Consider the following 19,033-nt stretch of genomic DNA (forward strand, 5'->3'; position numbering starts at 1 on the left):
TTGATTGCTCGTCAGCAGGTGGACTGTGTGCATGGTTACAAGGTTTGGCAGTGCGTGAACCAGCCCTTCTTGTGTTTTAAATCAGTGGGGCATGTGTCAATCTGTGCATGAGTAGATGCTTGCTTGAGGCACAAACCTAACCTTAAAACCAAGTTTTGCCACTGACTGTGTTTGTTAGAACAGATTGACAAATACTTTAGTAACCTTCCTGCTTTCTCTAATTGACTTGAAAATGCACCATTTGCCCACTTACAGTGGAAACCGTCAGGTGGTACTGCCTCACTCGCTACGCTTGCTGACTAGACTGCCTTACTACGTCCCAAAATGATGCATCTACAAAAAGTGTGTCAACAACAGAAAAAGTGTGGAAAGCAGTGGCCTAGGGACATACCCATGCAACATGCTCAATGCACAGTGAGTTGGCAAGTACAGACAAAGTAGATGACACTTGGCCCTGCTGTAGACAGCACAAGGCACTCATGTGACCACTGTACAATCAAACAACACCAACTGCACATGCGTCCTACTTACCAGAGGAACTCACATTCACTGTCATGCCAACATGCACCATGAGGGGATAAACACATCACCTGGTAGACCCAATGACAAATCACACCACACCCAACAGCATGCCCGGTCACACACCCCCCCAAACCCTTAAACAATCACACACCACTGTGGCAGGCAACGGATTTTGACACTACCACAATGGACATGTGACACAACCAGACCAATCCATAGCCAGATAAGCATTCATTAGACAGGCCAAAGACTCAGGAGTACATATCAATCTGTCCCCCGCATCATACCCATGCACAAATGTAATTTGAGAGGAATGCTAGCCATATCCAACTACCAACAGGAACTGTGCCAACATAAATATGTATGCAACATGGATGTCGCAGTAAACACCATTACCATTCTCTGTCTCTGACAGACAGTGAAAAGTCATGGATCTACACAAAACACTGGGGGGGAAGAATCAAAGGCACAGGATCGGCGTCAAGAAGACACCACCGGCAGCGACGACTCTCACCACTCCGTGGATGACCACGACCAACCTGGCCCCTCTGGTGCCCAAGCCACTGCAGCACCTGCATAAGGAAAAACTGTGCCAACCACCACCTCCATTCATGCCACATCCCAGGATACACACAGGAGCCCTGCTCGCACTGGACAACACAGCCAGTATGACCAGGAGGGACAAGGTTCTCAGGGCACCCAGGAGGAGGCAGTTGACCCCGCAAATGCCATCCCTCAGGGGTCCCTTAGACCTGATGTGCCCACAACGGCAGGCCAGGCTCGTGTGGGCAGGGGTGGTGGGAGTGGAGGACGGAGGAGGCGAGAACCTGACCAGCCAGCTGAGGGAACCGGTATGGGACACGTACGCCACATCCTCGACACATACCGGCATGACATCAGGGGCATAAGGCAGGTTGGGTCGACACTCACAGACATCAAGGGGACCCTCGAGGAGATGAGGACCCTGCAGGCCGAGCAACATGCCAGTCAACGACAACACCAAGGACGGATGGAGGCAAGAGTGGCTGAGCTTGTGGCAGTGCAAACGGACATGAGCCGTTCACTCCATCGGATTGCTAACAACATGGGCAACCCTCCCTGTGGCACCAGGCGAAGATCACCAACAGCCACAAAGAGGGATGAGGAGGAGGAGGATTAGTCCAACGGAGCATCACAAACATCGTCAATGCCTGCATCTGAGGGTCCCCAGAGGAAGGTGGGTCGTCCACAGAAAAGACCGTGAGAGTCAGCAGACCATCGACATGTCACAGGTCACCTGGCCTGTTACCTGGCCCTCTGGCGCAACAGCAGCGCCTCACATGGACTTAGTGGTCACAGTCTGACCAATGATGACCAAGACTGTACAATGGACTCTGATGACTTCCAAATCCAAGACACCCGGCGAGCACCTCTTTTCATCCACCGCAAAACAAAAAACACGCCACAAATAAAAATCCTCACAATCATGAGATGAAGCAGTCATTTTGCATTATTCCATTACATGTGTGTGTTGTAATATCAAACAATGCATGAATGTTGAAGAAACTCAAACCATCCATACCCTGGGATCTGAGTCTGGCACAGGACACACATGGGTTACAATGTATAATTCAATACAGACATGGTGCACTATATTTACCCGTGATGGGAGCAACCTGCTGAGGGGGGCTTGCACAACTGTGCGGACAGACGTATTTTGAAGAGCAACATTCATGCACAGAGGTCAGGGCTCATGTGGAGTGTCCTGGGGTGGGAGTCCCAGGTATGCGTAGCCAGGTGGGAGAAATGTGTCCTGCACGCTTGAGTAAGGTGGATGTGGAGAATGGTGGCCAGGCCAAGGTTGGAAGCATGGAGATGGCACAAGGGGGTCTTGGATGACAGTGGCACAAGGTTGTGTTGGGCTCGTGGTCTGCCTCATGAGTGTGGGTGGTGATTGTGAAGGTCATCCGGCAGCAAACAGTTATGCATTGCAGATATCTCTGCTGGACGGTGATGTGGCTGGGTCGCCGGATGTTGAAGCACAGCTATGCAGGCACCCTAGATGTAGACAAATATAATGGGAGTTGTAATGTACTTGCTCAGTAGAGGGCAGGGTAGGATTTGGCACAAATGTTGTAGTGGACATGGGGGATGGTCTGTCTTGCCTTGAGGTGGACCGAACTGGGAATCATGTGAATAATGCAGAGTGCGCTACAGCCTGAGGTACAGATGCTGGTGATCAGCATAGCTCATGTGAGCAAGCAATCCATGATACACACCAGATTGTGTGCGTGGACACTGTGTGCTTGTGCAGGGCCCTTGCGGGTGGAACACAAGCAGTTGAACCAGCTGTAAGGGGACAAGCCGCAGATGATCACCTCAGTCCTGTACAAGTCCAGCATCAGGTGGCTGATGTTCAGCCATCTACAAATGGATCTCTTGCATTATTGAATATGAGAACTGGCAAGGTGAGTGTCTTTGGGGAGGGTGAGGAGCACCTGGCTGTCAATGGCACGCAAACTGATGATGAGATGCTGTGCGCATGTGATGGTGTAGAGGGGAATCCAAGATACATTGTAGACTGACAAGCTGAGACATGATACCTCTGCCATGTGCCCGACAACTACAACATACTACATGCAGATGCCTGGAGTCCCGCTGCACACCAGACACTTTCGAATGTAGATGTTTTTCATTTAATAAGGCAAAAAATTAAAATATTTAGAAAATGTATATGTACCTTGCAGGGGAATTAAAAAACACTGCGTACCTTTCAAATACTGCGGTTGTTGGGAAAAAGGGGAAAAAATTAACATTCAAATACGGAGTAGGTCGCACACTGCTAGTCATACTAGCAAATAGCCCCAAAGAATTCTGGATAATGTAGTGGCAGCGGTGAGTACACCTATGCCACGAGTATGTCCATATAATGCCATCCCTGGACACGTGTTTCGAGGTAATTGCATCTTGTCAGCAGGGAGCAGGTAAGTATGTGGGGTGCCAAGTACTCGGCACCTCACATACCGCACCCCACATACTTACCTGCTCCCTGCTGACGAGAGGCAATCACCTAGAAACACGTGTCCAGGGATGGCATAATACAGACCTACTCGTGGCATAGGCGTACTCACCGCTGCCACTACATTATCCAGAGTTCTATGGGGCTATTTACTGGTATGACGAGCAGTGTGCGACCTACTTTGTTTATGACAAAATTAACATTGATACCTTATGTGGACAAAAAGTTACAAGGGCCTAAGTGAAAAATAAAAAATAAATAAAAAAAAGAAGGATGAACACAGGGTGGTGGGGAAAGGCACTATTTTATTTATGTATAAATATATACATATTTGTAGAAAAAATTATGGCATTACTCAAACACGAATAAACTCCTTTTTTCAAAATCAAAAAATAATTTAAATAACAAAAATTTCGGAAAATTTCAAAAATGTTCAAATGCCTGATGCATATGCTACATATGAAAATATATTCAAATGTATGGCCTAAAAAAGTAAAGGTTTGACTACTTTACCCATGCCATAACAGATTCTGGTAAAATCGGTAAAATAGCTGCAGCGCTTTAAGGGAGGCATAAACTTATGGCCAGGCACCAACAAGCAAAAGACGTAGGGGAAGCAAATGCCGATGGGGGAGCAGAGCTCGATAGATATATGCTATATTTGTCAGCTCCCCTCTGACGTAGGGGGAGCATTTCCCGATGGGGGAGCAATCCTCCTTAGAACACCGGCTCCCTGGATGGGCGGCGCGGATCACTGCGTATTTCAGTCTCTGCCCGGAGCTGACACCTGAACTGTCTGCCACACGTCTCAGATCAGCTCTATAATAACCACGTTTGCGTGAGGAAGTGCAGGGTAGAGGGAAGGAGCAAGAGCGCCGGGTGAAGTCGAAGGCCGCTCCAGATAATGATCCTTATTGGTTTCTACCCTTCTGCAAATTGTTTAGCCTCGCGCTGCCTCCTGGCAATTTGCATAACACGTCCACCCAGGCTGCTTAGCGCTACGTTACTCTCTGCTCCAAAATGTGCCGCCTGTCTCAAGCTTGCTGTAATCTAATTGTTTCCCAGACAGCTAAATTATGGATTTGAGTCACTCACTGTCTTGACTTCTTGCACACAGTGCTGCTGGAATGAGTCACCGGTGAACACAATTTCCATATTATCAAGGGGGAACAAATTAATAATTTTAGAGCCTCTGAGATGGACAGGAGGCCGGAGGGCAGGCCGCGCGTCAAGGTTTGGCAGAGAACAGAAAACATTATTGACAGGCGGAGGGGTAGAGACAGATGGACAGACATTAAGGGAGAAAGGGACAGGGGCACGTACATACAGACAGAAAAAAAATAGGGCAAGTAGAGAGACCGACATAGAAGACAGAGCCCTTTGTACGAGGACAGGTAAAGCCATAAAACCAGCTTCACAGAAACACTGAAATATAACCAGACAAAGCACAGACTTCAACAGCTTTATAAAAAGGCAGTTAGAGGTATAGAAGCAGACAGTTCCAGCAAACGAGGTAGATGATAGGTATAAAAACAGCCAGAGGAACTTTACAGAAAGACAGAGAGAACATCAGGAAGAAAGAAACAGCCTCGCAGACAGCTTTGCAAAAGTGACTGGTCTCATCTCATAGGTTATGCACCCACAGTGAGCAGTGAGGGCTTTATGTGTGCCTCTGACCTCTCACGCTGATGTGCATTGCTTCTCCTGTCATTTCAGGCAGCCTCTGGCACAGGGAGGCCTTCTAGTACACACCTCTAGTACACACTTAGGACCACACTGTTATTGAAAAAGTGCATAAGTGCCTGCTGCTTATTTGAGAAGAAGCCTCTGCCATGCACTGACCATCTCCTAAAGTAAGCACTTACCTTCTCCTTCTACTTGCCTCTCGCCTGTGTTTACCAGCACAAAGTGCCTAAGGAACAAACAGGCTATTTTGTGAGCTAACCTGTGAAAGGAATGAGGTACATTTCAGGAGGTCTCTTTTGTATTGTATTGTATTGTATGAACACTTATAAAGCGCACTGTAACCCTACGGGCATCTTGGCGCTGTGATACATGGATGTTACCCAGAAAAATACTAGAGTTGTACTTCTGTATGAACATCTTGCATCTGATTCAATCATATTTAGTATATTATACGGTGAGGCTACTCCAACCTGCTACTCACTCAGGAGACTGCATTTCCATAGCTTGGATGGTGCCGACTATATATTTTTGTATGGCCATCCATCTAGTGGGGCTGCTGCTGCCTGAAGTAACACACATAACTGTTTGTTAATATATGAATATTCTCAAATATCACTACTGATTGCTCTCAAGGGAAGCAGCGCAGGAACACCGGATACATGCCCAGTAGTTAGTTTATTGCCCCCTCCCTGTCATTACAGATGTGTTGCAGGCTATGGAGCAAACCAGGTAGAGGTTTGAAGGGTATTTAGACAGGATATCAGTATCAGAAATATTTTGGGCCAAACGAATGTGTCAGGAATTTCGAGGACACAAATATTGTGAAGGAAAGTTTCTATGTGTAAGCAAAGTTTTAATATACATGTACCATGATGCTATATATACCTTCAAGGTACACATATGTGGAGTTAAAAATAGTACATTTACACTTACCTATTTGCACTTACCTTCTTGATATTTTGCTCCTCCATTTTTTTGACACGATATTATGTCCACACTATATTTCTGTTTCCGACATTCTGTCAGTGATCCCCTGAACATCCATCCAACACCTGTTGTTGGGACTCCAATTGGCCTGATGCTGTAAAAGGTGAATACAAAAGACTGCAGAAGTAGCTCACTAAATGATCATAGCATTGCAGTTAGGCTACAGTAGGAATGAGAGACAATACCACTTCAATTGTAATGAGTATATTAATGATTATGGACATGAACGTGTGCACTTAACTCATTACTGGAATACTTCTTCGGGAAAGCTTCTTGTTTCAAACATTGCATGAAGGAAGTATGGGAATGTTTGAGTGACAATGGGGTCAAACAACCATGATAAAACAGAAATTATTGAGGTCACTTTTAGGCATGCCTTTGGCGTCCACCCGATTGGTTCTAGGAGATTGCACATTATATTAAACACAGACCAAAGCTAAAATCCTGGGTCCCAGACTTTTCCGTCCCTCTCTCTTGGATCACAAGTGATAGTATTTCAAGTTTTCTCAACTGTAGGCCTTGTCTTACTCCAGCTGGCCATATATCAGCACATACAATCGAAATTCAACTATGTTGAAGACCACGGAATGCCCATAACTAATTAATTGTTGACGCAATGTCAACATCATTTATTTGCGCTTAATGATATTTTAACCTGTAACGTGCATAACCATTATTTACATGTGTGTACACATTATTTTACATATCATTTTATATCTATATTTAGCAAATTGAGTGAATAATTTGGCTTTGATTAACTATAGTTGGAATATGCACATTTTAGCATTGACACAAGTGGGGCGTAGCTAGGCGCCTGGAGAGTATGGCGGCGTCTCGGTGAGGCTCCCGCAGCCGGCTCGGTGAATCGCGTCAGGATACCATTTACAGCGAAGCTGTTCTGTGCAATGTAAGTCGGAAGAGCCGCTCACCGGGAAAGGATTCCGCCCGAAGGTGTTTTCGATGCAATTCAGACTTAGTTTGGCAGGTAAAGACTTAGATGCAAGGCAGTTCAGTCGCGGCCGCCATTTTGATGATTTTTACCGTGCCACGATCGTTTGCCTGCCTCCAGAAGCGGCAGCCTTGCTTTTTTTTCCCCCTTCATCCACAAAATGTACAATTGATTTATGACTGCTATTGTCACCTTTTACTGCGGGGAAGCACTAATTTCCTAATGTCATACCTCATGCTTACTGAGGAGATTGTAGTGCAACCGCCATTTTGTGGATGTGATGCAATCGAATAACAATCACCTGAACTTTGTCATGGTGTGTATTCCTATTCAATACTCATTATCAGCTTTGCCCTCTACATAATGCCATACCATCATCATTTTCTCCATGTTTTTTAAGACTAGAGAACGGGAATACTCTGAATTTTGCCTGCTTTCATCATAGCTGTTACCATCATAGCCCGGGTCATCAAATGACTTTAAACTTTCTGAGGAACACAAGTTCATATGATGGTTCTGCTGGCTGCACAACTTTACTTCAATTATTGCTCCTCATAACTAATTGACTCTTCATCTGGTTACTTGGCTTCTTCACTTTGTGTATCTGATGTGTAATGGGCAGGACGAAAGGGTCTTTCTGCAATAGCTCTAAGCCAAAGCATTCTTTTGTCAAAAACTCAAGGTTTTTTTCAGAATTTTCTAAATTACAAGACACAGATGCGCTTACGTCAGAAACTAATAACACAACTATGAATCTTGCAACAGTTATGCCAGGAAAATCCAATGTTAAACGCCTGAAAAAAGATCCTCAGTCACTGCCCAAACCAACTTCTCCAGTATCAATGGAACTCTTATTACAGGAGATACGAGCTCTCCGGCCCTTTGTAGAAGAAACCAACTCCAAGCTTCAAACTCTTTCGGATAACTGGTCACAACTTCACACCAGACTCACGGTTGTTGAACAAAATGTTTCCTCCCTCGCTGACACCACCAAGAGTGTTACATCCCTGCAGTCCCAGGTATTGTCACTTCAAAAGCAGGTTGAGGACCTTGAAAACTGCAATAGAAGAAACAACATACGCATTTATGGGCTGCAGGAGGGGTTGGAAGGTGCGGACCCCATTGGCTTCTTTAAGTCCTTCCTTCCAAAGATTCTACACCTGCCAGAGGATACCTTGTTGAATATACAACACGCTCACAGGCTAGGCAGAGTTTCTTCTAACACTTCTTCCACACAACGCCCTAGAGGAGTCATTCTATACTTTCTTGAATATACTGAACTATTGAACGTTCTGTCAGCCGCTAAAGCCATCCAGCGAATTTCTTGGTCTGGTTCCACATTGTTCTTTGCACAGGACTACTCCAGGGCTACAGCAAACAGACGTAAAGCTTTCCTCAATATGAGGCCTGTTCTCCGCTCCATGGGTGCCAGATATGGTGTCTATCACCCATGTCTATTTAAAGTTACGTATAATATTAAAACAACATCATATGAGGATCCTATACGTCTACAATGCTTCATCAACTCCCATGCTCCGGCTCAGATGGGCTCCTCAGGATCTTCTTCTTCTCACATTACTTGACTTTCCTGTTTTTCGATTCTGAGGAATTTAACCCCTGTAATTGACAGTTTTTTGCTGTTATTCCTTTGCATACACTGTCAGCTTACTTATACCAACTCACTAATTTACTGTTGTTTATATTAAGTTGTCTACAGTTACTCTTACCTTTTCAGTATTCAGTTCTTGTTAATTCTATAACTTGTTGGTAATTATGCTATTCTTCTCTTTTTCTAGTTATGTTTATTATATGGCGTGATGTCCACCCGATCCGGCTCAGCCATCCCCAGACGGTTCGTCTACTCCATGTGGTTCCTCCCACCCTCACATCCTTGTTCCGTTTATGAAGGTATGTTATTTGTATTGTCTTTTGTTCTGTCTTTGGTTCTACATCTCTTTTCTTCTTTCTTTCTTGGTGTATTTCATACTTCAATTTCCTTTTTCTTCTCTACTTTGTTGTTCTTATCTCACGTAATATATCTAATTTTTCCTCTTTTTCGATTCTATTGTTATCTATAAATCTTCCCTATCTCTCACGACTCTGTTCTACCTGAGCTTTACCTCTGGACTCAGTCAACTGTTGTTTTTACCCCTCTTTGGCTCAGGATTGTTTGGCTCATTTATTTTTGTCTTCTCGTTTCATATGCTCTTTTTTTATGCCTCATTGAATCTGACTATTATTTCCTCTTGTTATTTCTATTCTTTTCTGATATTATATGCCACTGAAATTAGTCTCATGGAACATTAGGGGAATAAATTGTCTCATAAAGAGACAGAGGGTGTTAACTCACTTGGCCAAGCTAGATGCCGATATTGTCTTTTGCTAGAGACGCACCTTACAGAAAATGAATCCCTGGAATTAAAAAGAGGTTGGGTGGGGGAGGTTTACTTCTCTCAAGGTGATGGTAAGCGAAATGGAGTTGCGATATTGTGCTGTAAATCTCTTCCAGTTACACTTATATCACAGGATTCAGATGCAGATGGTAGATGGCTCATTGTTAAATTATTACTAAGAGGTGTTCCAGTTTCTTTTCTCAATGTCTATGCCCCCACTGGAGGAGATGACTCTTTCTGGCCTGCACTGGCTAAACAACTTTCTAGTTGTATGGAGGACAACTTTATATTAGCTGGTGACTGTAACCAGGTGTTTGACCCTTTCATTGACAGAAATTCTAAAGTGTCTTTTGTCCCCAATAAATCACATAAATCTTTTGTTCACACTATCACTCAGCATAAACTTCTTGATGCTTGGCGCCTATTTAATGCGACTACCAGAGAATATACCTTTTATTCCCCAGCTCATCAAACTCAATCCAGAATTGATTATGTATTTGTCTCCCACAACATTTTGCAGTCCCTCAAACATGCTGAAATTGATCCCATCCTTTTATCGGATCATGCACCAGTTTTAATTGGCTTTGATATATTACCCAAACTTAATCCCCCATAAAGATGGCATTTGAACAACGCGCTTCTCTCAGACCCAAAGTTCACTGCTTCTTTCACTTCATTTCTTAATGATTACTTCGAGATAAATCAAACAGAGTCCTTGCCATTTTCGACTATTTGAGATGCTGTTAAAGTTTCAGCAAGAGACTTTATTATTAGTTTTGTTGCAAAAAAACTAAAAACTGCACGTAAGAGCACCAGAGATCTCCTCCAAGACATTAAGAAACTGGAACACTCATATCATGTCTCTAACTCGAAATTAATGTTTAACGGCCCTTATAAATGCCAAATTGTTATTTAACAAGAAATCAACAGAAGATGCCTCACTTTATTTGTTAAAGTCCAGCGCAAAGTTTTATGGTGGTAAAAATAAGGCAGGAACAATACTAGCTAATTACTTAAAAACTAAGCAGAACAAATTAAACATTGAATCTGTCTATAATGAACATAATGTCTTACAACTCAAAGATGCCGAAATTTTGAATGAGTTCTCTCTCTTTTACAAATCTTTATATGCATCGGAAACTCAACCCACAGACTATACTTTATCACAGTTTTTCTCAACCATCCAAAAACCCCAACACAACTCTCCGGATCTGTCTTCCTTAGAATCAGACCTTAACCAACAAGAACTTTTCAAAGCTCTTCATAACCTGAAAAAAGGCAAAGCACCTGGTCCGAATGGTTTCACTGTTGAATTCTATCTCCATTTTTCTAATCGTTTAATACCCAAGTTGCACTCTCTGTAAATTGTTTTTGTTCTTCAAATAACTCCTCTGGTTCTTTTTTCGAAGCACATATCTGTCTTATCCCCAAAGAAGGTAAGGACTCTAAGTATTGTAAAAACTATAGGCCCATTTCTCTGGTCAACATTGATTACAACATTTTTTCTAAAGCTTTAGCCATACGTCTAAACTCGTACCTACCGACGTTGTTAGGGAAAGAACAATCTGGCTTTGTTAAGGTGCGATTTATAACAGACAATACACAACTTTTTTTTAATGTTCTATCCAAATCCTCTCACCCAAATCAATCTCTAGCAGCGATTGCGTTGGATGCCGAAAAGGTTTTTGATAGAGTTGAATGGAAATACTTATTTTATACTCTTAAATGGTTTGGCTTTTGCCCTATTTTTTTAAATTTAATATCTCTTCTTTACTCTAACCCTCGAGCTGCTGTTTGCGCCAATGGTTTGATTTCCCCATTCTTTAACTTAGGCAGAGGAGGACGTCAAAGGTGTCCTCTCTCCCCCTTCCTGTTTAATTTAGCCTTGGAACCATTTTTGTCTAAACTACGTCAAAATCCAAACGTACATGGATTTCAAAAGTCAAATGTCCATGTCAAACTCGCAGCCTATGCTGATGATATTTTGTTTTTTTTATCAAAGCCAAATTACTCAATCCCAGCTTTTTTAGACGAAGTCAAGTCTTACTCTCTCATTTCCGGGTACAAATTGAATAATGATAAATGTGAAATTCTGCCCTTAATAAAATACACTTTTAGCTCAGATTTTCTAGCTTCTAAATTTTCCTGGAGACCAAATCATATTAAATATTTAGGTTTACACTTTACACCCTCAATTTCAGGCACGATGGCATTGTGTATGAATAAATGCACTCAAATGATTTCAGATATAACCACCAAATGGCATCCCCTTTATTTATCTTGGTGGGGTCGCTTAGATACTACAAAAATGATGCTGTCGCCCATTGTTTTATACATTATTTCTAACATTCCAGTCCCAATTTCTACTAAATTTTTAAAGAAAATTAACTCCATTTTAACCTCCTTTTTGTGGAACAACAAAAAACCTCGAATGTCTCTTCTGAAATTAATACGCCCCAAACCAGAAGGTGGAGTGAACTTTCCGTATTTCCGGAAATACCAGACAGCTTTCCTTCTGCATCAAGCTTCTCTCTCTCTTTTAAAAAAAAAAATATTTGGAGAGGACTTACAAAATAAAAATTCATACATCTTTCATACATAAATTAGCCTTCGGCATCCAGTTAGGCAAGAGCTTATAACTTCATATTTCATATATGTTCACATTGTAGAGACAGAAAACGAAAAAATTACACGGAGAAAGGAAAACATGAGAGATATAACAGCAAATAATAGCAAAATCTGGAGAATAACATTTCTATACACATCAATTCCAGCCCATCTCATAATCTGGAGACCATTACCACTTATTTCTTTTATAAACTAGTTTGTTTAATAATCCATTTTTCCAAAGGTGCCCAAATTTCTCTACCTCGCTTGCGAGCGCCCCAACCTTTGCATTTATATAAAGACTTCTCCAGATGATATATAGCCAACAAACGACTAATCCATGCTTGAAATCGAGGAGGATCTGGGTCTTTCCAATGGGTAGCAATAAGAAGTCGTATTACGGCAATAGCGATAAAAACAAATTTGCTCTTGCGGTAATCACATTGTACCTTCTCATCACACCCTAACAACATTAATGTTGTATATATTTTAATAAGGTTCTCTACAGCTGCTGTCAAGAACGTTTCTATTTGTTTTATTAGTGGATCTAATTTCACACATCTATAAAACATATGAATTGTATCTGCAGGTCCTTGATCACACCTAGGTCATTTATCGCCCTCCCTTTTCCCCCAGGGATGTAATTTCTCAGGAGTAAAATAAAGATCATATATTGTATAATAGTGCTGGGCTTTTAAATTCGTAGCAAGAAATATCTTGTTAGATAAGGTCAGGGAACGACATATATCAGTATCCCGGTCTCCAGTTTTCATAGCCCATTTGACTTCTACCACCTCCAAATCATCCGGAAATGTACCCATTAAAATTTTATATATGTTTTTAATTCTAGTCTGAGACTGAGAGATAATTTCTATTAGGGTATTCCTTTGCAGAGAGAATCCCTTTTCCTTAATTTTGTTCAAATAACTCGTAAACTGTCTGGGGCAGATTTATGTTTCCTGGCGCATCCCTGCAAATCAGCAGGGATGCGCCAGGAAAGATGCGTCACGCAAGTTTACCCTTGCGCCACCACAGATGCGCCGCATTCACAATGCAGCGCATCGTGGCGCAAGGATAAACAGATGCGTGACGCATCTGATGGCGTAAGGGCGGCGCATTGCTGGAGCCGTGTCGCAAGCACAACGCAACTCCAGCAATGTTTAGGGGCTGCCCATACCTTACATGCTGCGTCATGCCTTATGCCTGCTTCAAGCAGGCGCAAGGTTTTGACGCAGCAGCGTCGGAAAAGTGACTGAGTGAAATCTTGTAGATTTCACTGCGTCACATTTCTGAGGCTTTTTCTGCTGGAACGCCCACCCTGCATACATTAAACCTGACGCAGGTTTAATGTGGCGCAGGGCTTTACACCGTGACGCATCTCCATAGATGCTTCACGATGTAAATGGGGCGCAACATGGCGCAGGGTTTACGCCGCCGCTGCATCACAAAAGTGACGCAACGGCGGCGTAAAAGTGGCGCAAGTCGGATATAAATCTGCCCCTCTGTATTTAAACAATGTTCTATCCGATAAATCATATTTCTGCTGGAGCTTCAAAAAACGACAATCTTTGTTCAATCAAATAAAGATCCCCCACCCTCAGAATTCCCTTCTCCTCCCAGTGGATAGCCAGTTTATCATACATTGATAGAGGAAAAAGGGAGGATCACCACAATGGAGTATATCTGTCATATATAGGAATGTTCAGAATGGCCGTCATCTTTTTCCAAATTTTCCAAATTGCTATCATTATCTTAAATTTAGTTTTTTTTATAATAGCTTGGCTCAATTTGCCCGAGGAGCACCCCTTGAGCATTTATTCCCATGGCTAGCTCATATATTGAAGGAAGATCCCCGGCTATATTATATTGTCTATTTCCTATACCTGGCAAGACTACAAAAGCCATCTGCTGTAAAAAGCATGCATAATAATAATACCTAATATTAGGGGTGGACCATCCTCCTCGATCTTGTGGTAATGTTAAAAATGTAAAGGATCGCCGGATTTTGGAATATTTCCAGGCACAACTGCTAAAAATGCTATCTATTTTCTTTAGAAAATGATCCTCGATTTCCACTGGAATAGATCTAATCATATATAGAATTTTAGGAAACAGAACCATTTTTCAAATGTTACAGCGCCCTATGAGTGACAAGTGAAGTCTATCTAATCGTGGAAGATCTGTACTTATCTTATTAATTATTGGTGTCATGTTTATCTTCCATATAGTTTCTATATTGCTGGTGATCTTGCCACCTAAATAGGTTCCCTCACTGGATCTTCGAGGATCACTACAAAGGGTTTTGGTATTACATAAAATCTGAGTTTTCCCTGTGTTTAGCAGATATCCAGATTTTCAACCATATTCATCAGCCAGTTTCTGGATTTGTTCAATTGCTTTCTCTGGGTCCCCTGTTACTATTGCCAAGTCATCGGCATAAGCAAGTATTTTTGTCTCATGGCAGTTACACTTAACCGGGGTGATAATCTGATCTTGGAAAATTTGCTCTATAAAGATGGCAATATATAGAGCAAACAGTATTGGAGAACAAGGGTACCCCTGTCTCGCCCCCCTTGCAATCTCTATAGAGATTGATTCTTGCCCCATTATATTTAATCTAGCATATGGCCGATAGTACATTGCTTGCATAGCTATTAAAATACCGGGCCTAAAGCCTCTCTGTATCATTGTTGTCCATAAATATTGCAATGCCACCCGATCAAACGCCTTCTCCGCATCCAGGAGGATCATAGCCATCTTCTTGCCAGTTGCCTCTGTAATATCTAATAAGGCTATAGCACATCTAATATGTGCCTCTCGTTGGTATAAAACCGTGCTGCCCTGGGGAGACAAGATGGGCTATCATCCTCCCTAACCTGGTGGCTAGAATTTTTTAATACAATTTTGTATCAGCATTTATGAGGGATATAGGTCTGTATGAAGCAGGGTTATCAGCAGGTTTACCCTTTTTGTTTAAAACCACAATATCCGCTCCATGCCAGGAATGAGGCTGGGTCCCACTATACTGTATCCCAAGAAACAGATCTAACAGTATGGGAGTTATTTCTTCTTAACGAACGTCTTACAACTCTTGAAGCTTGGACTGAAGCGCTGGAAAATGATGTAACAGCTACGCGAACAAACACCACGACACATGACGCGCAGCGAATCGATATACAATGGAATCTTGAGGACTATGAAAACAGGCTACGTCAAAATAATTTACGAGTCCTAGGCGTGCCGGAGGGAAATGAAGGGGCAGACACTCGGAAGTATATGGTTGACATCCTAACCAAGGCATTCCCAAACCTGGAAGGATGGAATTGGGAAATGGAAGTTCAAAGAGCCCGTCGTGTCCCTTTTAATCTCAAGATGCCTGTAAAGCCCGATACAAAACCTCGTGCCATACTTGTCTATTTTGGCAATTTTTTACATAGACAGGCTATTTATGGCAAAGCGAAGCCAACAACAAAACGCAGTGGTGGGGATGATTTCTTTTTTGTTCAACCGGATTTCTGCCATTTTACAGTAGAAAGACGATGGCGCCTTCGACAAATGATAAAACCAGTGCAGGATCGAGGGGGACAGGCATATTTACTACATCCTGCCCGTCTAAAACTAGTAAAAGGCAAACATGTTCGCTATTTTACCTGAGAAATTAAAGTGAAAGAATACTTGGAGAAATGTGATGAGAAACGATAGATTGATGAATTCTGAGATTAAGCTCTAGGCTGTTCAATTACTCTTTTTTCTCTACTTTTTCTTTGTTTATTTTTGGACATTATGCTATAAGGTCTATGTTTTTATAGTATATGTTTTCAAATTCTTATGTGTCCTAATTACCAGCTAGTTAAATATTTGAGTCAGGGGGCAGCAACCATCACAAGCAGACTGATAGCAGTCTGAATGCCTTTCTATATGGGAAGGGTGGATGGGGGGATCCTAGGGAGGTGTACGGTCACGGTTGCAGGGTGGGTGAGGGAAGGGAGGGGAAAGGGAAAGGGTCTAGGGTGGAAGGGTCACGGGAAAAGGGGGAAAAGGGGCGAAATGTTTTTGGGAGAGGATGTAATAGAAAAGAAATTTGAAACTACAGCTATCAGGTGGCAAGGGCAATCGAGGCAGAGGAAACCAAATAGTTGAAATGGCTAAGAATACTATTTGCTCGGTCAATGTAGGTGGCCTTAGCGATAGACTAAAATGTATTAGAGTTGCAGAAGTTGCAGAAATAGTAAGAAGTTTAAATCCCGACATAATATGTCAGCAAGAGACACATATTCCCTGGGGGAACCATGATATGCTTGCTACAGGAGGATACAATCTCGTAGCTTGTTCTACACAAACTTCAACTATTAGAGGCACTACAATTCATATGAAAAGTCGTTTGGTATCAGCCATGCGTGCATTGGGGGATAAATCGGGGAGATAGGCTATTGCGCATCTCCCCATGGGATTGACTGTCTGCACAATATATGGGTCAAATGCAGATGCCCCACAGATGGTTTATAATATAGAAGTTGAGGCAGCATCATGGCCGGGCCCGTTTATATTCTGCGGGGACCTAAATATTCATTATGAGAAGGGGTGTGGTAGCACTCAGAAGTATTAAGGGAGAAAGCCCCATGTGCATCAAGCACTTTTGGCTTTTCAAATTATCTATAACCTGCGAGATGTTTGGGGGATGAAACATACAGCAGATCCTGGCTATACATGTTATTCAAATCCCCACAAGAACTTTTTTAGGCTTGATTATTTTTTGGTGTCATCTTGCTTGATTCCAAATGTAGACATACAAAAAATACCCAAACTATTTTCCGATCACAACCCTTTAATTATGGATTTGATACTTTCAAAGTTAGATCATTCACAAGCAAAATGGACGTTTGACAGATCACTATTACTTAACGATTTTTATCTTGAATATATTAAGATATGGGTTATAGAATATTATGAGATTAATCAATATAGCTCTTCACGCAATGTAGTTGGGGATAGTTTTAAAGCTGGTCTTCGGGGAAACTATCAGTTTTGTGGGAAAAGCTAGAAAACAAGAGAATTAACATGCTGATAATCGAATTGGGAGAGCTTGAAAAAGAATATACAGAAGCAGCTAGACAAAATCAAGAAGGCGAAGAAACAATATTATGCCAAAAGATAGCGATTATTAAAGGTGAAATAAATATTTACTATACCAGGAAGGGGGCAGCTATTTATCAAGTACATAAGTCTGAGGGATATGAATACGGTGAGACCGTCGGTAAGGTCCTTGCTGTACGGACCAAGCAGAAGATAGTCAGAAATAGCATAATGGAAATTAAAGGATGTGATGGGTTAGTATACACAGAAAAAAAGGATATTATTAAAACCTTTGAGAAATGTTATCAAGATCTATATCAGCAGGGTAATATCGATCCTATGCCGACTTATGATACTGAGCATATTTTTGGTAATCAACGAAGGCTCAGTGAAGAAATGCTGCAAGAACTGGACAAGGAAATAACTAAGGGAGAGGTTCTTTCTGCCCTTCAAACTATGGCTTCAGGGAAGGCAGCAGGCCCAGATAGGATCCCACTGGAGCTATACAAAGCAATCCAATAAGAAATAGCTCTCATACTGTTAGATCTGCGTCAAGCTCCTCTTTGGCTGGTCGATTCTATGGACAACTGCCATCTGTGGACCTCATTAGAGTCTCTTTTTTTTATCTCCTTTCTCATTTCGGGAATACCTTTCCTTTTCACGTAAGCCACAATCCATCTCCACTCCAATAATAAGACATACTTCCAAACTCCTTGATTTCCCATCCTCTCTTATTCACATTACCACAGACTCCTTCCTAGACTCAAAAATTTGGCACAATAAAAACCTGACTATCCATAATAAACCTTTTTACTGGAGATCATGGAGAAATAGGGGTTTAATATGGATCTATCAGTTATTATCAGAATCACATTTTTTGTCTTTTGCTACACTTAGCCAATTATTTAACTTACCAGCCTCCTTTATTCATAAAATACTCATAAAAACTATGTTGGAAACCTATACTCACCTCCTTGCGGCACAAGGCACTTCTGCAAACCCAGAACTTTTCCTAGCCTTCATATAATATTAAGGACCGCACCTAAAGCTTCGACTATTTACAACTACTTGCAAGGCATTGACTTGGTTGGACAAAAGACTAAAACGGAAGAAGCGTGGGAACGTGACTTTACTACATGCTGGCCATTATCACTCTGGAACGGCATATGGACTAAGATACGCAAATCCTCCAGGGCAGCAAATACCACGCAAACATTATTATTTGTTTACAATAGACTCTTATTTACGCCAGCTACCTTAAGCAAAAGTTTCTCAACCATACCAGATACCTGTTGGACTGGTTCATCTCACGATGCTGACCTATTCCATATGCTATTTTCATGCTCACATGTACACAATTTTTGGAAACAAGTATGGTCTCAAATTAACTTAATTTTTTATACCAAATTTTCTTTTTTCTTTTACACATATTTTCTTAGGCAGCCTCTCTTCTATTTGGGACGAGGTTCCACTCAATGTCAAAATTGATGACTTACTCTTAGCAATTGCTCTTCAGCAAATCACCATTAATTGGAAAGATTCTAGAAAAATCTCCTACAAGGCTTGGTAGTATACGGTTTGCCATAATCATAGATTAGATATTGCCTTTGTATATCCTATTCATATGGCAACGAAACGTCTTGATTTGTGGTCATCTGTCACAAAATATACTGATATTAGTGCCAAACGATGTTCTATGCTCAAACCTTCCCAACAAGAAGTTCTAAAACCACCGTGATTCTCCTAAAGGTTCCAAAATGTTCTTTTTTTGTATCCCAATGGCATTTATGTTTCGCATATCTTGCTTTTTCTTCTTAT

The 19,033-nt window shown here is 41.9% G+C and overlaps 1 long non-coding RNA gene across 1 annotated transcript in view; it reads left to right on the top strand.

Moving 5' to 3' along the window:
• The window catches only part of LOC146801683 (uncharacterized), a 308,613-nt gene that overhangs the window by 42,640 nt on the left and 246,940 nt on the right, over positions 1–19,033 (top strand). The window contains exon 2 of the long non-coding RNA XR_014968029.1: positions 8,939–9,050. This is a non-coding gene — a long non-coding RNA (uncharacterized LOC146801683). The remainder of the gene's footprint in view (positions 1–8,938; positions 9,051–19,033) is intronic.

This window comes from Triturus cristatus, chromosome 8 (genome assembly GCF_964204655.1).
Source record: "Triturus cristatus chromosome 8, aTriCri1.1, whole genome shotgun sequence".
Lineage (NCBI taxonomy): Eukaryota > Metazoa > Chordata > Amphibia > Caudata > Salamandridae > Triturus > Triturus cristatus.